General features: G+C 48.7%; 1 protein-coding gene across 2 annotated transcripts in view; it reads left to right on the plus strand.

Annotated features, from left to right (window-relative positions):
• LOC119185476 (neprilysin-1) overlaps positions 1-21,666 on the plus strand; it is a 63,400-nt gene that overhangs the window by 21,841 nt on the left and 19,893 nt on the right. The gene's annotated exons all lie outside the window — the stretch shown is intronic.

Raw genomic sequence — 21,666 nt, forward strand, 5'->3', positions numbered from 1 at the left:
CGTCCCTTCCTTCGTCAAAGGTGACGAGCAGTCTACCTGTGTGTCTTCTCAAACTCGCCTCCTCCCCGGCATCGCCGTGCTCACTGCTGGATCGGCTCACACTGCTACTCTCACTGAGGCGAATGTTTAATTGCATTAACTGGACTTCCCGTTCTCCGGCTTCCCTAGCCGCTTGCCTTGTCGCTTCTCGTTCTTTCTTCCTTTCTTCGCGTTCTCTCTCCTTTTCTTCGCGTTCTCTCGTTTTCTTCGCGTTCTCCCTCCCTTTCTTTTTCTTTTTCCTCCCGGGCCAGTGCCCGCTCTTCTCTGGCTAACGCCTGCACCTTTTCCTGCTGCTCCTTAACCCATTGTCTCAGTTCGGCGCCCTCGAGGCCTAACTGTTTACCGTGCGCGATCCACTTATCAAAATCCATACACTCCATACTGCAACTGTCACTATAATGCCACTATAAAAAACAGTGCAATCATATTCAGGATGCAACTTTTTCAACTGTGCGGCTCTATGACCACGATGTCCGCACGGTTCTCGCTCACCCCTCACTGTCTTACTCTTGTACGGAACGTTCCTGTTGCGGACGCCAGTTTTGTTACAAGCTGCCACTCTAGCGTCGCCACCGCAAAGTCGGCGACGGGAATGACAGCAGGTTAGTTCGTTCCGTTCGCAAGCAGAGACAGTGAAGAGAACAGAGACGGGAGAAAACAAAATAAGCTTTACTCTAGTGTTATTCAAGCACACGGGATCTAGTACAACACTTCAATACAACTAGCAAAATACATCAACACTTGATACAACAAAAAATACATATAAAGAAACAATAAATCAGCTTACGAGAAAGAACTATTACGAACTACACAAACTAACAACAATAAGAGTACGGAGGAGAAAGTTCGAAGATATAAACAGGTGAAGGCATACGTGTGCTGACCGGCAGCGTTGCGTCCCCGATGATCGGATGCGAGAAGTCGAAGAGAGTTCTGGCACGACTGCGATGTCGGCGGTGTTGCAACGCTGGTGGCTCCGGGAGGCTAGTGCCTGCAGGTGACTTCGGGCAGATTGAGCTAACCCGAGGCGAAGTCCCGATGTCTACGTTGCAGACGTTAATATCGCGTCCCAACTAGACGTACGGCTAGGTTTAAGTGGCCAGCCGATACAGAGCCACACTAAAAACTTCTAGAAGAGATACTTGTATCTGTTTCAACACCATGTTGGTCAGTGACTAGTCTGCATAGCAGGGCAAAATTCTGCGCCTAAATCCCCTTCGTGTCTCCTCGCTCTCTTCCTTGGGGACAAGAGACCTCTACATCGGTCCAATGATGCACGTTTCGTGGTTGGAAACTCCGCCTAAAAAATTTACTGACCCAACCCCTTTTTAATTAGGAGAGGGCCCTCAACTTAGCGAGAGTGACTACCTGTTGGGGTGTTGTCATACGACTTGGCCACCAGAGGTTTTCCCACGGTTTCCCCCGTGGAAACGGTCAGACTGTTTGGCTCTCAGCCGGTGTGTCCTGTAGTATAATCCTTGTTCGGGGTACATCGCGGCCTTCCACGACCCTGCAGACGACGCCGCAGTTACAAAAGTGTCAAACGTCGGCTTCGACGTTCGAAGAAGAGCACCCCATTCTGCACTTCTCGGCTCTCGTTCATGCGCCCGCCGTTCCAACGGTCAGTGGGGAAGTACGGCGCTTGTTAATTGCCATGACGCGGGGTCGCCAAAATTGGCCTTCCGTGACAGCGCTGTTCTGAAACAAATGACCCGAGACAACTCGACACACAGGGAGGCAGCCGAAGAAGTCCGGCGTCGGCGTCCAGTTCGGCATCTTCGAAAGTCTTCAAAGAAGGCACATTCCCGAAATGCTAGTTCCAACTCTCTAGCGGTTCCACTCAGTAGTTCCGCGAAAGGACCCAACACTTCTACGAAAAAAAGCGGAGAAGCCTCCTTCTCTGGAGGAATGGCCCACGCTCCCAACTTGCTCTTCTGCCAAGAAATCTCAGCAGGTTGTGGCCACATCAGAGCCGTCTCCAGCCATAGAATATTTGCCTAAAACAGATCGTTAAGTGATCCCGGTGTTGCGTTCTTTCGTGAATGCCATCCGAGTGATATAGTCGACATGAAGACAGAATCTGCTCGAAGCACACTTGGAGTATTGGATGCCATAAGCCCAGTGCTTGAATCTCTCAACTAGGAAGATGGCTACACACACCTCATCATTTCGTACAGAAGCCAAAGCTGCATCAACCATGCAATGGAACGCCAGAAGACTAAAATCACGCCTTCAGATTTTAGTCAGTTTGTGTATATTAACGTGTTTCCACTCATCGTCATTTGTGAACCAATTTGTCGAAACCAATAAGACATTCTAGGTACGAAGCTGTCATATTTCCAACAAACGGTGCGTGCAGCAAAATCATCGTCTTTGTTCGTCGTGAACTGACGTATGTTGTGCAGCCAATTGCGCCTAACGATCACAAGCAGTATGTTTGCATCACCGTGAAAAAGAACAAGCTCATGTTTACTCTTATAGCGTTTATATAGCGCCTTCGAATAATCTTTATCCCAGGATATTTTGAGAGTGTGTCCTGTACCATGGGCCATCATAGGTGATTTCAATGCGCACCGTCACGCATGGGGAGTTCGCGGACAAATGCAAGAGGACGAAACATCGCCTACAACTACGGCTTTACTCTCCTGAAAACATCGCCTACAACTACGGCTTTACTCTCCTGAACGATGGTAGCCCCACTTTTCTTCGAGGAGTGACGTACGACAGCTGTCTCGACCTTGCGTTTGTCTCCAACTCCCTCGCGAGATACGTCAAGTGGTTTCCAGATGTTGACAGATGAGGAAGTGATCATATTTTAATTTACCTTAACATCAAAGGCTTGCCTAGTCGTGGTCCACGGACGACAATTGAAGCAGTTCAATGGACCAACTTCAAATCTGACATGGAAGATGCTTGTAGCGATGGCCTACAATCTGGGTTAGAGCAAACAATTAGAGCACAATGCAAAACGCCTCTTGCATGGTGACAATATCTTCCGCACGAAACGACTTTGACATAGAGTTGGAGCGACTCCGAGCACTTTGAGGCCGGGAGGAGCGTCGGTATCAGCGCACAAAATCAATTCACGATGTTAGGGTAGCCAGGAAGATGCAAAAAAAGATACGGCGTCGCATAGATAGATTAGCCTCGAAACAATGGACAATGGTTTGCCAGTCACTAGACCCTCGAAAGCCACTCTCACACATTTGGAAAGCGGGGCAAGGTCTGCGTCACCCTGCGAAACAGCGTGTTCCATTCAATGTGCACGCGCTCATTCAAGGGTGGCAAGACATCAAAGTCGCAGAAGATTTCTGTGCGCAGATCGCCAACCAAGCCACCCGTCCATATTTTCAAGTGAAAGGTGACGTACCCCGTTCCAGTGACAACCACGTATGGACCCCCCTTTTACAACGGAGGAGCTCGAGGGGGCACTAGCTCTCTGTAGGTGTTTATTTCTCTGGGTCCAGATGGTATTTCGTACCGAGCCTTGTTCAACCTTGGGGAAGGTGCAAGGAGAGAACTGTTGAGCCTTTACAATATCTTGTGGCAAGATGGCAATGTTCTTGACGACTGTAAAGTAAGCCACTTGGTGCCCATCTTGAAGCCGGGTGAATCCCCACTCGAACTCGCGTCTAACCGCCCAATAGCATTGGCCAGCTGCGTAGGAAAGATAATGGAAAGGATGATACTAGGCCTCTTGGATTAGTATCTTAAATACTACAAAATTTATCTAAACTCTATGGCCGGTTTTCGACGCGACCACTCTTCGATTGACAATGTCGTTGATCTAGTTTCGTACGTTCAGCACGAAAGCTCCCGTAAACGACATCTACAGCTTTGTTTCTAGATGTGAAAACTGCGTATGATAATGTACTACATGAAGCCATTTTGGGTGCTCTTGAGGTGGTTGGCCGTGGTGGTCGAGTCTTTCGGTGGATTTTGAGTTACCTAGCTGGAAGGTCATTCTTTGTGTTAACAGAAGATGGCTCAACTACGTGACGCTATACTTCCAGGGGTGTTCCTCAAAGTGCAGTTCTTAGCTGCACGCTATTCAATCTTGCACTAATTGACCTTGCTGAATACGTGCCAAGTACCATTAAGATCTCACTATACGCAGACGACATCTGTGTCTTGACTTCAGCAGTCCATGTCCTCAGATACGTTCCCGGCTTCGAAGAGCAGCAACTATGTTTGCCAACTACTTGTTAAAACAAGGTCTCAGCATATTGTCACGTAAGAGTGAGGGTAGCCCGAAGACAGGAGACCGGGAGGTTAGTAGAATTAGAAGGAGATTCGTTTATTTGGCGGACTTGCGCCCACTAAAGGAAAACAGACACACCGGCTTAGCGGGTGGCGAACAGCGCGATCGACCGCCGTCAGGGAACAGAATGTCCCACTGGAACGCAAGGCGCGTTCGCCATCCGAGATACAGTCGCCGTAGCGTCTCGCGCTATCTCGTTATCAACGAATGGTCGACGTGCGGGCCATGATCTTCGCAGATGAATCGCGGTGCATCCTGGACCACGATAAGGCCGCGTGCCGACGGTATCGGCATGCGCAACACTATCCGCAATACGCCTCGCGGCATTGCTCCCCTCCCTAACGTAAGCATCGACCCGATGCTTTGTTTAAAATAAAATCAAAACAAAAGGACAGCCTGTGCGAAATAAATGCCAAATAAGCCCGAATCACGCACACATAAATAAAACAAGAGAGGCAAACAGGGAGCCTCCTTTAGCGCGCATGATAGGGCTTCAAACAGGCGACGTGTACCACTTCTTCTCGTGCGCGGCGTCGTTGGGATGAGCTAGCCCCATCAGGGACCACTTCATAGTCCACTTCACCCACTTGACGGATGACTTTGTATGGGCCGAAATAACGGCGCATGAGTTTTTCGCTTAATCCTCGGCGGCGGACGGGCGTCCAAACCCAGACTTTGTAACCTGGCCTGTATGTTAAATCGCGTCTCCGCAGGTTGTAGCGCCTTGCGTCATTTCGCTGTTGGTCTTTTATGCGCAGACGAGCAAGCTGCCGGGCTTCTTCTGCGCGCTAAAGGTAGGCGGCCACGTCTAGGTTGTTTTCATCGGTGGCATTAGGCAGCATGACGTCCAGGGTAGTAACAGCATCCCTCCAATGGACGAGATTAAATGGTGTCATTTTAGTGGTCTCCTGCACCACGGTGTTGTAGGCGAAGACCACGTAAGGCAGAATTAAGTCCCAGGTCTTGTGTTCTGTGTCCACGTACATAGCGAGCATATCGGCAATGGTCTTGTTCAAGCGTTCCGTGAGACCATTTGTCTGCGGATGGTACGCAGTTGTTCTTCGGTGATCTGTATTCCTGTAATGTAAGATTGCCTGAGTAAGATCAGCCGTAAACGCCGTTCCCCTGTCTGTTATTAGTACCTCAGGTGCGCCATGACGGAGGAGAATTGATTCGACAAAAAATTTGGCAACGTCTATGGCTGTGCTTTTCGGGAGGGCCTTAGCTTCAGCGTATCGGGTAAGGTAATCAGTGGCCACTATGATCCACTTGTTACCGGATGTTGACGTGGGGAAAGGTCCAAGCAGGTCCATACCAATCTGTTGGAATGGTCTCGACGGTTGTTCAATTGGGTTGAGAAATCCAGCTGGTTTTGTTGGAGGTCTCTTCCGGCGCTGACATTCACGGCAACTCTTGACGTACCGCGCAACATCTGAGGAGAGGCGGGGCCAGTAGTATCGTTGTTAAGTTCTGTGGAGTGTGCGTGTAAAACCGAGGTGGCCTGCAGTGGGTTCGTCATGTAACGCTTGTAAAATTTCTTCTCTGAGGCTGCTTGGGACGACAAGAAGGTAAGCTGCCTTATTCGGTGCGAAGTTCTTTTTAACTACCACCCCGTTTTGCACACAGAAGGAGGATATCCCACGCTTGAACAGTGCAGGCGGTATGGAGGCCTTTCCTTCGATGTAGTTGATCAACTGTTGTAGGATCGGGTCTGAGCGCTACTGTAATGCAAAGGTGCTGCTGCTGATAGGCCCAAGAAAGGCGTCGTCGTTTTCATGACTTGGTGGGGCGCCGACAAGGGCTCTTGAGAGACAGTCTGCATCGGAGTGCTTACAACCAGATGTGTAGACTACCTTCACGTCAAACTCCTGAAGCCGTAGGCTCCATCGAGCGAGGCGGCCAGAAGGGTCTTTCAAACTGGCCAACCAGCACAACGCATGATGGTCCGTTACGACCTTCAAGGGTCTGCCATACAAGTATGGGCGGAATTTCGAGGTGGCCCATACTATCGCAAGACACTCCTTCTCAGACGTGGAATAGTTCACTTCCGCTTTCGACAGTGAGCGGCTTGCATACGCGAGGACGCGCTCGCAGCCCTTGTGCTTCTGAACGAGAACGGCACCTAAGCTGATGCTGCTGGCGTTTGTATGTATCTCAGTTTCGGCATTTTCATCATAGTGACCCAGCACAGGCGGCGACTGTAAACGTTGTTGAAGTTCTTTGAATGCCTCAAGTTGCTCAGCTTTCCATTCGAAAGGGGTGTCCGACTTGGTGAGCTGCGTCAAAGGGTCAGCAATGTGTGAGAAGTTCTTGACAAAGCGCCGGTAATAGGCGCACAGTCCTAAGAATAGGCGCACTGCTCTCTTATCTTGCGGCTGAGGAAACTGTGCGATAGCGGCTGTCTTCTCGGGATCTGGTCTTAATCCATCTTTACTTATGTAATGGCCAAGGAACTGTAGTTCTTCATAGGCAAAATGGCATTTCTCTTGCTTCAGTGTCAGCCCTGATGACTTAATTGCGTCCAGTACCGTCGGGAGCCTTTTCAAGTGGTCGCTAAAGTTGGAGGCGAAGACGACCACATCGTTCAGGTATACGAGACATATTTGCCACTTGAGACCTGCCAGCACTGTGTCCATTAGACGCTGGAAGGTTGCTGGAGCGGAACGAAGTCCAAATGGCATCACTTTGAACTCATACAATCCATCCAGCGTGATGAAGGCGGTCTTTTCTCGGTCTCTTTCATCAACCTGAATTTGCCAATACCCTGTCTTCAGATCAATAGACGAGAAGTACCTTGCATCACTAAGACGATCTAGGGTATCGTCGATCCTTGGTAAAGGGTACACGTCCTTCTTGATTACACTATTCAACCGTCGGTAATCGACACAAACCCGAAGACTTCCGTCTTTCTTTTTGACAAGGACGACTGGTGCCGCCCATGGGCTTTTCAATGGCTGAATTACATCGTCGTGTAACATTTCCTCAACTTGCGCTCGGATGGCCGGACGTTCACGTGCCGACACACGATAAGGGATTTGATGGAGAGGGCGGATGTCTTCTTGTGTTACGATTCGATGCTTTGCCAGAGAAGTGTGTCGGACCTGTGGAGAAGTGGCGAAACAGTCGTCATAACGTCGAAGGAGGTTCTGGAGCAGTTGCTGCTTGCATTGAGGCAAGTAAGGGTTAATGCCGAATGACAGCTGCGAGTTGTGGATCTGTGGGGTGATGGTCGCTGGATTCGAAAGGGCGAGGGTGTCACTGACTTCCGCGATTTCATCGAGAAAGGCAATGGTCGTGCCTTTGGCCAGGTGACGGTGTTCTTGGCTGAAATTTGTTAGCAGCACTGGGCTCTGTCCATTCCGGAAGTCCGCAATGCCTCTTGCGATTGCGATATCACGGCCAAGCAAAAGCTGTATGTTACCTTCGACGACGCCAAGAGCATTTTCGGCAGTACCAGTGGTTACGGGGATTAGGGTCATTGATCGGGGTGGGACGCTCACGTCATTCTCGAGCACACGGAGGGCTGCGCGATTATGTGGTGCCGAGTATGAATTTATGGCTTCATCCGAGGAAAGTTTGATGGATCTGGACGCCAGGTCAATAACCGCGTGTTGTTGAGTCAAGAAGTCCATGTCGAGAATGACGTCACGGGAGCACTGTGGGAGCACCAAGAAAGTGGCAAGGTATGTGTGACCATCGAATGTCACCCTTGCAGTACATCGCCCCGATGGGGTGAGGAGGTGGCCTCCCGCTGTGCGGATCTGCGGGCCGTCCCAAGCCGTCTTAACCTTCTTCAGTTGTGCTGTCAATGGCCCGCTGATGACCGAGTAGTCAGCTCCTGTGTCAATCAAGGCAGTTACCGGGTGGCCGTCGATAGATACTTCAAAATCGGTGGCACGTGGGCTGGAGTTGCGCGTTGGTTTTGGGTTCGGGTCACGGCTTCGTCTTGTTGCTTCGTTTTGCTTCGTCTCGTGGCTTGGGTTGTTGTGCGTTGTCGTCGTCGTAGATGATGTGCTGTCGTCGTATATGGTCGTCGGTGGAGGGTCTTCGGCTTTTCCTCTTGAAGCAACCTCACCTCCAAAGGTTGCTGGATTTAGTTTCCCCTACGGGGGGTTGGGGACCTTCTTCGTTCGTTGTTGCTGCGGTTCGGTGACGTGAAGCGTGGGGATGGCGGTGATGGAGAACGGCTGGACAAGTACTCTGTATGGCGCAAGTAGTCTTCAATTGCCGGAGGTCGTTGTCCAGGGCGTGGCCGTGGTGCCTGAGATAAGAAGCCATGCAGTCCCATCCGCCTGTAGGGGCAGTGTCGAAAAATGTGGCCGGCCTCACCGCAGTGAAAGCATAGGGGACGGTCGTCGGGAGTTCTCCAGGTGTCGCATTTTCTTTGGCTCGGGCGTCTCTCGTATGTAGGGTGGGCGGGTAAGGGCGGACGGCTACTTGGGGCTGCAGCGTACCATCGAGGACTGGGCTCGTTTCGTCGGGGTGGCCTAGTGTTCACTGCAGCGGCGTAAGTCATTGCTTCGGCCTCTGTTCGAGTCGTCGCTGATGAAGAGCCAAGCGCCTGCTGGATTTCATCACGCACTATGTCCAAGAGAGATGCTCCATGGGGGGGCTGAGGAGTAGGAGGTAGCAATCGGCATAGTTCTTCTTTAACCACTTCTCGAATAGCTTCCCGCGGATCGTTGGTGGTTAGCCCACCTCGAATCGGTTCCGAGTAGAGCGAGCTGAGCTGAAACGGGCAGTTGTATTGCCGAGTCCGGGCGTCCAGGGTCCTTTCTATGGTGTGCGCTTTTTTTGAGTAAATTCGGCGACTGTTTTAGGAGGGTTCCTTATGAGACCGGCGAAAAGTGACTCCTTCATCCCTCGCATTAGGTATCCGACCTTTTTGTCTTCGGTCATGTCTTGGTCCGCTCGCCTAAAAAGACGTTTCATTTCTTCGACGTACACATTTAGGGTCTCATTGGGCTGTTGGGTCCTCGATTCTAGCAGCAGCTGGGCCCTTTCTTTTTGCATGATGCTGGTGAAGGTCCTGAGCAACTCATTCTTCAGAAATTCCCAGGTGGTCAGAGTGGTCTCTTGGTTTTCATACCACGTTTTGGCGGGGCCGTCCAGGGAAAAGTAAACGTATCGCAGCCTCATTTCTTCATCCCACCTGTTTATGGTAGCCACGCGCTCGAATTGGTCGAGCCATTCTTCTGGGTCTTCAGCGGCATAACCATGGAAAGTTGGGGGCAGCCGCGGCTGCTGCAGCATGACAGAGGTAGGTGATTTCGGGGTGCTCATGGTGGCTGTGGAAGCGTCCTTTTGTGGTCGCGTGGGGTCCGGTAGCGGTCCCAGCTCAGGTGGCAGGTTTCGGAGGCGGCGACTGCTTCGAGTATCTGTGTCTTCAGCGTCCTCGTTCTCTGCAGTGGCTGTTTTAAGGTGGTTTTTGTGCATACCCCGCACCTCCACCAGATGTCACGTAAGAGTGAGGGTAGCCCGAAGACAGGAGACCGGGAGGTTAGTAGAAATAGAAGGAGATCCGTTTATTTGGCGGACTTGCGCCCACTAAAGGAAAACAGACACACCGGCTTAGTGGGGGGCGAACAGCGCGTTCGACGGCCGTCGGGGAACAGAATGTCCCACTGGAACGCAAGGCGCGTTCACCATCTGAGATACAGTCGCAGTAGCGTTTGGCGCTATCTCGTTATCAACGAATGGTCGACGTGCGGGCCATGATCTTCGCAGATGAATCGCGGTGCATCCTGGACCACGATAAGGCCGCGTGCTGGCGGTATCGACATGCGCAACACTATCCGCAATACGCCTCGCGGCAATATCACCAGAAAAATGCCCGCTGGTGGCCTTTACTCGCAAATCAATGACACCTTATGTCGTTTCAATCTGCGGGCAACCCATTTCTTAGGCCAGAACGCACCGGTTTCTGGACATCAATATTGATAGAGACCTCTGTTGGAGTCCACATGTGGCCTATATGAAGAAGCACTGGACCACTATTTCACAATTGTTCAAGTTCCTGGCAGGGAAGACGGGGGATGTCGATAGACGCAATGATGGAACCCTACAGAGCCCCGTTTCTCAGTTTCCTGGGATACAGCTTGCCCGTGATTAACAATACCTGCAAGACCAATGTTCGTGTTCTACACGCACTACAAGCCCAAGTACTGAGAGTGTGCCTTGGTCTGCCCAGATGTACGTCAACAGAGGCAACAATTGCAACTGCTGGCGACTCAATACAAACTCACATTGCTGTAGATGTCCTGAGAATGCACATCCGACACTTTGCACGTGCTCCCTCTTATCACCTTGCACTGTTGCCTACAGAGAGGCGCCAAGCATCGTTCGCTAAAATGATTGTGAAGTACAACGACAACCTTCCCTTGGGCTTCACTCCTGCATCTAAATCATTCATACCCCCTTGGGGTCTTATTCGACCCACAGTGCATCTTAGTGTACCGGGGATCCAGAGAAAATCTGAGCTTTCATCTCCTGTGCTGAAACAACTGTCCCTTCTTCTTTTACACGAGAAATATTCAGACAGTGTACATATATATACCGATGGCTTCACGAACCACCTGTGTTCGTCAGGTGCAGTAGTTCTTCCAGCAAGAAGTGTTACTATCAGCTTTAGGACTGACAACTCCATGGCATCTACAGCAGCGAAACTAGCTGCTTTGTGTGTTGCACTTTGTGTGGTTAATTGGGAACCACCACAACAATGTTCGATTTTCAGCGACTCAAGGGCTGCCCTACAACGGTGCTCTCAGCACTCCGTCGCGGGCCATACTAACACCTTGTTTTAGAAATTCGCTGCCTTAACCACACTTCACCAGAGAAAGGACATGATGTGACATTTCAGTGGCTGCCAAGTCACTGCGGTGTCATAGAGAAAGAACATGCCGATACTGCCGCGAGGGCAGCTCTTGAAGTAACACGAGATGAAGCCATGCCACTTTCGCGCACCGATGCTGCCAGTAATCTTCGGCGACTTGCGCGTGAAATCACATTTTAACAATGGTGCCCGCCAAGCAATGAGACGAATCGTCAACACCACTTGTCCTCTTTGATGACTCTCTGCATGCCCACTGGGCTCGACCGAAGAGAAGCCACCCTTCTTCATGGCGTATGGCTAGGGGTGGCATTTACAGAATCTTATTAATTTGTTATAGGAATCGCTGACAACGCTCTCTGCGATGCCGGTAGTTGCGAAGAGACGCTACACCACGTCTTCTGCGACTGTTTATTGTATGGCATCCAGATACAGTCACTGGCGTCCGTTCTTGTGCGCTTCGACAACAGCCAATTGTCTGTGGACACTCTTCTTTAAAGCCCGACAGAAGAGATTGCAACAGAAGGCGACAAAGGCACTGTTGAAATTCCTATGCGATACAGACTTGAACAACCGGCTGTAACAGCAATGTCACACAGCACGAAAGACAAGACTGGACTATGACTGAGTGTGTGCGCGTGTGTTGCCTAACGTGCTGTGTTTATCTCTCTATCTCTCTGCCCACTATCCTCTCTATCTTTCATCTCCCCCAACGCCCTCCCATGCACAGGGTAGCAAACCGGCTGCCTATAAACTGGTTAACATCCCTGCCTTTCCTTTCCTCCTATGTTCCTTCCTTTTGTTCTGCATCACAACTGCATGTCGTTTGCAAGCGTTTGCACCATAACGCAATCGACCACCTTGCTGACCTCTAATGCTATCATGCGAGGCTGCTATTTTTGCTCCCCGTCTAAGCAGACCCAAGCACGTCTTCAGACCGTCTCTCGCAGGCCTCCGCGCTTCATAAACGTAGCGTTTTAGCAGTCAATAAATACACTGACTGAACGTGTTTTTTCAATGCGAATATTTTTTTTCAGAAAACTGCACGCAATTCGAGCGTTTCTATCTATCTATCTATCTATCTATCTATCTATCTATCTATCTATCTATCTATCTATCTATCTATCTATCTATCTATCTATCTATCTATCTATCTATCTATCTATCCGCCTATGTCGGGGTCCTCTCCTGATTGCCTCCTTAAATGGGTGTAGACCAAAATTAGTAGGGGAGGGTAAGACAGGTAGCAGAATATTATTGCCTGGTCACGACACGAATAACGTGCAAATACGGTCATCTTCGTCGTCAAGCTGTTTCCTCCAGATACGTGTGGCACATACTCGTATACTGTGGGCCAGCGGATATGCGCTTCGGGTGACTGATAATTTATATTTTCCCATAAATGGTGAGATCAGACATTGATAATGTAATTACGAGAGCGTCAAGAAAAACTGACATTGGCAGTGTTGACCCGACGAAAGCCAAGAATAGATACTGCTACGGTATAAGCCGGGCTGTGGTATGTGCCGATGAGGAAGAAGAGAAATATGAGATTGTCTGGTGTGGCCTGAGGACTGGTGGAAGGTCTGCAGTGGCGGGGTTCTGGTTTTTTTCTTAGCCGTGAGACAGGGGTTTCTTGTGTTCGGCCGTTGTACCCATGTTGTTATTCTTAGTCTTGACTTTCTCCAACGGTGTGGCTCTTTCGTTGACTGTGGAACTGGTGAACCTTCTGTCAGCGGTGACATTGTTCCTTCTATCGTCGATGAACCGCAACAGGCCGCGAAGGATGCTCTGATTATTTCCGATGAATCTACAGTGCCACCATGGTCAATTAGGTCAGTTGCGGTATTCGCGCCATTATCTGCCAAATCTTTTGACGCCGTTGTTGAATCCGCCATCGTTCACTGTGCTAAGGAAGGCATACTCATTCCTCATTGTCTGGTATCGGTTGATGAAGGAGCAACCTTTCTGTGGGCACCGATCTGTTCGCCATTGCCGGTTGTGCTCCCTCGAGGAATGAAGCTCGGTGTCTTCAATATTTCCACTGAAGAACCTATTGCAGTGATTAACAACGATGAAACTGGAAAAAATTACAGTCTCGCGAGCGCAGTAGCTCTTACGAGTAACAGATCGTAAGCATGATCAGCGCCACTTTGAGCTCACACGAGGAGCAGGCGTTACGCTACCTGTTGAGACGACATGCTTTTGTGCTTGACGTCTGCCAAGAAGAGAAGCCACTACCTTTGCCATGTTCTCGCGCTCAGCATAGGTTGACACCAGCACTGCCAACCAATCCGACAGAAACCTTACCGAGTGTCGTCATCAGAACGCGAAGTTATTGACGACCAGGTGCAGGAAATGCTGAAAGAGGGTATTATCGAAGAGTCGCGTAGCGCGTGGGCAGCACTCGTCATCTTGGTTAAAAAGAAAGATGGTTCCTGGTGGTTTTGCGTTTAATACATAAAACTCAACGCCCTTACCAAAAAGGATGTATATCCGCTGCCTCGAATGGACGACGTAATTGACTGCCTACACTCGGTTTCGTATTTTTCTTCAGAATGCCTACATTCAGGATATTGGCCGATACTTCTGCACCCATCAGACAAGGAGAAGACCGCATACGTGACGCCTTATGAACTGTACCAATTCAACGTGATGCTGTTTAGACTTTGCAACGCCCCCGCCACCTTTGAAAGATTTATGTACTCTGTCCTGCATGGTCTTAAGTGGGAAGTGTGCTTATGCTACCTCGACGATGTCGTAACTTTTGGGCGTACTTTCGAAGAGCATAACGTTCGTTTGAGCCTTGTTTAAGACTCTGTAGGACAGGCTGGCTTGATTTCAAACTCTAAGAAGTGTCGGTTTGGTGAAAGACAAGCACTAGTTCTCGGTCACTTAGTTGACAAAGATGGTGTCAGGCCAGATCCCCGTAAAATCGAAGCACGAAGTAGTCAGCACATTCAAACCATCCCAGACCCTAAAAGAACCTCGCAGCTTCTTGGGCTTATGCTTTTACATTCGTCACTTTGCGCCAAGATTCTTTGACGTTGTACACACATTGACGAGCTTGTTGCGAAAAAACAGCCCATTTGAATGAACACCTGAATGTGATGCCACATTTTCTGAACTGAAGCTTCTACTGACATCCGAACCTATTCTACGTCATTTCGAACCGTCTGTTCCTAGCCTCCAACTGAAGTGCACAGTGACGCAAGTGCAATTGGCATCGCAGGTGTGCTTGTTCAGCGCCATATGCAGAGCATGACGTTGCTTATACAAGTTGATCTCTAAGCAAGGGTAAAATAATTGTATGGAGACAGAGCAAGAATGTTTAGCGGCTGTATTCGCCATTCAGAAGTTTTGTTGTTACCTCTACAGCCATTCCTTCACGATTGTGACAGACCACCATTCATTATGTTGGCTTGTTACCCTCCGAGACCCTTCTGGCCACCTTGCACGATGGGCTAATGCCTCCGAGAATTTCACTTCAGTATTTCGTATAGAAGTGGATGACGTCATTCGGACGCTGATCACTTTTATCGCCTCCCAATGACCACGACGGAAGACAGTGCAGATATCTTAGACATCCCTTCTGCTGCAGTCTCTCACACGTTTCCTGATGCTGTTACGCCTGGGAGTCCACACTGAATGTCAATGCCTCTGCAAAGGCAATCTGTGTCAAGGCCAGCGCTCGAGCCCGCCTGACGCAATGAACTGAATGACGTCATCAAGCAGCGGCACCGGTCTGTCACGCAACGCACAGCTAGCTCCCTCAGCCCACGAGCCCGTTGAAGCAATTGGCGCCTTCCAGTCTGGCGAGTGTTACGCAATGCGTGACGGCTCACTCGTCCTTGGGTGCAACCACGCGCAGCGGCTCCGGATTTGATGAGCATGACGAGACCCAGCGGCGGGCCCCATTGGAGGATTCTGATATCACGGGCAGTGGTGCTTCTGGTTGGACGTTTGGTGACTCAAAGGGTCCACCCGGTTGGTTGCGAAACTTTATTGTGGTCCTGCAAGGCGCGCTTCAGCGCGCAGCGGGCGACTCCCACGTCGGGACCGTTAGGCCAAGCCTATCGGCTGCTCTGCGGGCCTGCTGGACGGCCCCAAGTTGGTTGGCCAGGAGCCCCTTTCGCAGTCGGCGCGCCTGGTGTCCTTGGTCACGGCGAGTTTTGTGGCGCCCTTCGTAACCTCGTCGGCGGTGCACTTCGTAACAGAGAGAGAGATGCCGACGGATGCGTGCGGGAGAAGACATCTCGGCTCTTCGAGTCCTTAAGCTGTTAGTCTCAGTGCCGAATTCATAACACCTCTATTTCTATGCTGTACCTAAACCTTGCCTTAACTCACGGTCGTCTCATCCGCTCGTCTATCAGCTATGCGCTGAAGCAGTCGCGAGCTGAGTAACACACGCTACCAAACGGCTGGTGACCTTGGCGGCGGAGTTCGGAGCAGTGGCGCCTTCGGAACAATGTTGGCGTCTCGCCTACGTAACAATGCCAAGATCTTTAAGCGGAGACAACTCAACGATTTATCTTTAGACTCTTTGTTCGCTGAAGCCTGCAGTCTCAAAGGCAGTGGTCACTTTCGCCCTACACACTAATTAAACTAATTACACAGCAACCGGCGCACGTTATACTGGTCGTACCTGAAAGTCCTCGACGTGACGTTCTCCGTACTATGCACGGTGGTCCAACTTCAGGACACCTTGGGTTCATTCGCACCTTACATCGAGCATAGCAGCGTTTTTACTGGCCTCGAATGCGAGATTTTACGAAGAAATACGTCTTGAGCTGCGAGCAGTGCCAGCGTAACAAACGACCGACCAGTGGCCCGCACGGCCTTCGTCACTACGTAAAGCCGCCTACTACGCCTTTTGAGTAGGTTGGCACTGACCTATTGGGCCCGTTTCTGCGATCTTCGAACAACAACCGCTGGATTATAGTGTGCGTCGACCGCCTTACCAGATACGCTGAAAACGCTGCGATACCGTCTTCCAGAGCTGTGGGCGTCACTGCCTTTTTGTTACGCTCTGTAGTTCTTCGCCATGTTCCACCGCGAGTAATCACCACCTCGCACGGGGCGTCTGCGCAACTAGGCGTTTGGTGCGTAGCGACACCATGGATTCGAGCTAACGGGTGAGTTTCGAGTTCCTCCCACGCTTAGCCATGCGTGGCTTTGCCGTGGCTTTGCCGGGGGGGGGGGTTGAGCCGACGCCACGTGTTTGGACCTTTAAGGCCCCCCGGCAGGGGCAACACACCCCTTTGGCCCCGGCTTCACGTAGACGGCACCCCTCGACTGACCCACCCAGGGGAAATTGGCAGTCGCTTTTAGCTATCTCTCTCTATATATATATCTTCGTCTTTCTCACTTTTTTATCTTTCCTGTCTACTTCTCCCTTTTGTTTACTTCCAATTTTCTCGGCGGCAAGGGTTAACCCTGAGCAAATAGTGTACCTTGGCCTAGGCGCTTTGGGTTATAGCAGTGTTGTATGGCTGACGTCTGCAAGCTTTCAGCATTCTATTCTCGGCCATTTCGCTCTGGAATTCACTTACCTCTGATATTAAATCTTATAAATCACTTTGCGTTTTTAAATCCAAACTAAAGACTTTCTTGTTAGGCCCTTCTGTTTGATTGAATTGTAACTGTATTATCATGTCTTTTTTTGTTGTAGTATTCATATCCACTTTTTTTTAGATTGACAATGTATTCCTTGTTTTTTAGTGTTCCTGCTTATTATTCTAATGGTTTTTTTGTTTTCTTTTGTTTTTTCATCTTTCTCTTTTTTATGCTGTGTTTATGCTGTGTTTCTTTGCTGACAATGTATTTCAGTGTTGCTTGATGATTACCTTTTTTTTTCGTGGGAGGTCCCGCCTGCGGTTCTTACCATGGGACCGCCCAGTGAATCTGTACCCATGCACCTTTCCATGTTCAGACTTGATGAATAAAGTATTGATATTGATATTGATATTGATATCCGCAAACTTCCAGTGTCCTCTAGTTGGGCTCCGTGGTAGGTGGCCGCCAACGCTGCTGAACAACATACAATCAGCATGCATAAAGTATTTACTTTGCTTAGTGATCGTGCCTCCTCAAGGTGGGTATGCACCAAAGACATCAATTTTTTCAGCCGGCCAAGACAAAGCTTTCCTCACTTCTTCGTTATACACTGCGAGAAAACTAACAAGCAAGCCAGAACTGTATCCCCCTTCGTAGTGGCTAGCTGCTTAACCGAAACTCTCGGTGCCGGCTACAAGGTTACCAAAATGGCCAGCGGAGACCTACTCCTTGAGATACGAGAGAAAGACCAATTTGAAAAGCTGAACTCTCTCACAACTTTTGGCGACACACCAATCAGTGTTACACCGCACAGGTCTATGAACTCGGCTCGCGGGGTAGTATTTGACGTAGATTTGCTTGACCTGACCGAAGCTGAACTTCTGGAAGGATGGAAGAGCCAGAACGTGACCAACGTACAGCATAATAAAATAAGAAGACAAAAAAAGGAAACACAAACCAAACACTTAATACTGACCTTTGCTTCGAGTGATTTGCCGGAAACCATTCAAACCGGGTATACAAATACTTCCGTGAGGCCATATATTCCTTAACCCCCGCCGTTGCTTCCAATGTCTGAGATATGGCCGTGGCTCGCAAAGCTGTCGTGGCCGAAAAAACTTGTGCTCTGTGTGGAGTCGTGGGCCACGCGTCCGACAACTGCGAAGCGCCTGCACATTGTGTGAACTGTGGTGGGAATCATGCCGCATACTCACGCTCCAGTTTTTTTTTTTGAAAAAAGAAAAAGAGATCATCACATTAAAGATAAAAGAAAACATCACATTTAAAGAAGCAAGAACAAAAGTCTCGCCTTTTTATGGCCCCACATGTGCTGATGCGGCGCGTCAGGGGGCAGCGTCGCACCAGCCATCGCCACTGCTTTGGCCTGCGAAGAGCGAGTCATTGACTGTGGCGCCTTCCCTTAAGGCGGCAGTAGTTGAGTCTACTCCGCCTACTATTGAACAGAGACCAGAGACTCCAGGGTCCTCGGGTCTCAAGGCCTCACCTCCTCAAGCGAGGCCCAAACTTCGAACAATCAGCTCGCATGTGCGGGCATCCAGTGCCTCCGAGGAGGCAATGGATACGGTGGCACCCCTGGTGCCGAAAGAGTGGCGCGGCTCTTTCGAGCACGTCAAGAGAACTAAAAAGCTCATAACAGGGCCTGATGACATTGTTACTTGAGCCCGAACTTTCAGTTTAAACAAGTCATTCCTTAACGTACACACAGCGCTACTTCCATTATGGAAACACAAATTATACATTCTAACGTCAGACGACTGCTTAAAAACCTAGACGACGTCCAAGAGCTCTTACGAAAACACTCACCAAAGTGCTGTTTGTACAGGAAACACACATAAAATCCTCCAATACAAATTTTCTACGTGCTTACGTCATATTCCGAAAGGACCGAGATGATGCTCTAGCGTCATCCGGTGGCGTGGTCATTATGGTTAATCAAGGAGTAGCGTGTACACATTTACCACTCCAGACATTCCTTGAGGCGGTGGCTGTCCGAGCAGTACTTCCAAACAAACTCGTCACCGTCTGCGTCTGCTCTGTGTACATACCTTCGCACCACCGTCTTGAAAGACGTGACAACGAGTCTTTAATAGACGAACTTCCAGAGCCTTATCTGCTCCTTGGGGACCTAAATGCACCTAGCGGTCAGTGAGGTCATTTTCACTGTGATGCACGAGGTCATCTCATTGAACAGTTTCTCTTCTCTTTAGTTGCCTATCTGTTGAATAGGAAAGAGCCAACATACTATAACGTCACCAACAAAACTTACTCGTCTATAGACCTCAGCATGATATCTCCTTCACTTCTACCTCTACTGAAATAGAAAACCATGAATAACATATAGAAGTGACAATTTTCCTGTAGTGTTGGGTTCACCAACAATATATGAATGTCCTCCGCATGTTCCTAAGTGGCTAATAAACAAAGCAGACTGGGGACAGTTTCACAACACTACTCGTTTAAATTGGACTAACATATGTAGGTTAAACATAGATGAAGCTGTGCAGTACTTCACAACTTTTCTTACTGACGCAGCAGCCAAGTACATACCGCAAACATCTGGAATACCTGGCAAGTGACGTGTCTCATGGTGGAACACTCAGTGTCGGAATGTGCGGAAGGAGCAGAACAGGCCATGGAGGTTGCTTCGGAACTGACCGAAAGCCGACAATCTTGACAGCTTTAAAAAAATTATGTCTCAAGACAGGAGAACGCGTAGGCAGGCCAGAAGAGAAAGCTGGCAGAAGTTCTTATCAGAGATGAATTCTTATACACAGGAGGCTAAAGTCTGGAACATGGTTGCTAGAATAGCAGGAAGACAAGTACACTCACTCCTACTCGTAAACACACATGGTCACAGCTTCGAAGATCAGGCGAACTTCCTGGGCGCACACTTTGAACAAGTGTCCAGCTCTTCACACTATACTGATGCTTTCGAAAAATACAAAACAAGAATAGAAAAGCGGAAAATACAACACAAATCTACAAAATACGAGGCATACAACCAAGCAAGTTGGCAGGTGATTTACAACCCTTCGCATACCACCTTAAGGCATCAAGTTTGTCAGAAGGAGATCCTCCCTATGAATGAAAGAATGTGTAAATATAAGGGCTCGTTTTCTTTCTTAAACACATAACTAGCAGAGAATAATGCCAAAGATATGAAACGTTATTAGAAGTAGTTGTAATGTAAATGTGAAGAAAAGTTGAAGAAAAGATTACTTGCCCAAGTAGGGCCCAAACATGTGGCCTTCGAATAACGCGTTCGATGTTGTATCACAATTATGGTGGTGGGGATCTCCCCGTACACTTTGTAAGGTATGCGTGTGCATGTAAACGTGGGAACGTCAGTGAGCGCCACCTTTTGCCATTATGGCGAGTGGGAAACACTCCTTTTCTGCCTGTTTGGCGTCACGTGCCTGTTAGCGGCCACCGCAGCTTAGTGGTAGTGCATCGCATGAGTTATTCGAAGGTCGCAGGTTCGGTCCGTTCGTCAGGTTTTCTTTCTTCACATTTACATTACATGTACTTCTAATGACGTCCCCTATACTCTTCCTGGCATTATTGTCTGTTAGTTCTCGTTAACAATATATCGTAAATAGATGTTTGATGAGTGTTTATTGACCTTTTTAATAATAATAATAATAATAATAATAATAATAATAATAATAATAATAATAATAATAATAATATTAACAATAATAATGTATTATTATTATTATTATTATTATTATTATTATTATTATTATTATTATTATTATTATTATTATTATTATTATTATTATTATTATTATTATTATTATTATTATTATTATTATTATGTTTACTGACACGCTTCGCCGGCTATGTTCATCAGTTGGACAAACCGCTGGACTATATTTAGCTCCTTTTCTTGTATACCATGAGAAAACAATAAAATTGTACCAACCGAATTTTCCGGAAATCTGTTTTCGCATATTTCAGGGAGCTTTTTTCATTTCTGAATAAAACAACACTATTATTTGAATTCAATATGATTTTAACACGGCAGTGTTTTTTGCCGGGGTTCACCACGGTTCCGCTGGCGAAGTTCCGTCACGGATATCACGTTGTGGGATATATACTAACAGATTGCAATGAAAAAAAAAAACGAGAAGGAAAGGTTTTGTTGTGGGGCCTTGAACCGCCAACCTCACGTTTCACAGAGCGCGGCGCTAATCACTAATCCTCGGAGCGTACGTTGACAAGATTGCTAACGGCAAGCCATTTATGCTGTATACACCATACATTGTTTGGCAGTCCTATAGCTCTGTAACTTCAGCGCATTTTCATTATCAGTAGCGAGTGCGACGTGCTCACGTTGGACGCGCTCTCAAGTTTGTTGCCTCTCGCGTTTCGTTAGGATCCGCCTAAACGGAGTGTCGTCTCTCCTGCGCGCGCGCTTATCCTACTCGTGACTCAGGAAAACACAAATGTCACCTCACTTGCTGCCACGGCCGCGTTTGAAAAAGGAGCACGCTTCTCACACATGAAGAAGTAAAAATTGTGACAGTTGTTCGCACTTGTCCTTTGTGTACTTGTAAGTTTGTTTCATAGGCCTTTCTTTCTGTTTAAACAGCGTGCTTTAAGTGTCGAGCAGTGACTTCACCGCATGGTGATATAATAAGAAACGACAATGCATTGAAAGGCGAGGCAGAGGAGAAAGAATAACTTCCATTTTCAGAAATTAGAGTGGGAATGGGGAAGCCGGGTAGGACGGAGGCTTGATTGCAGCCCCCCTCCCCTCGGGGGAGAGGGGCCACAATTGGCACAACGTAGGCAAGTGTGACCCCCTAGCGTCAAAAAAGACAACTATCATGAGTATAACCATCATTGGTTTCATTTGGTAGAAATTTTTGTTGCTGTCAGTTTAGTCGTCATCGGCCATAATGATACAAAGTCGTGTCGACTATACTCGTCAACGGAAAGGAAAGGGTTAGCTTTG

This window comes from Rhipicephalus microplus, chromosome X (genome assembly GCF_043290135.1).
Source record: "Rhipicephalus microplus isolate Deutch F79 chromosome X, USDA_Rmic, whole genome shotgun sequence".
Lineage (NCBI taxonomy): Eukaryota > Metazoa > Arthropoda > Arachnida > Ixodida > Ixodidae > Rhipicephalus > Rhipicephalus microplus.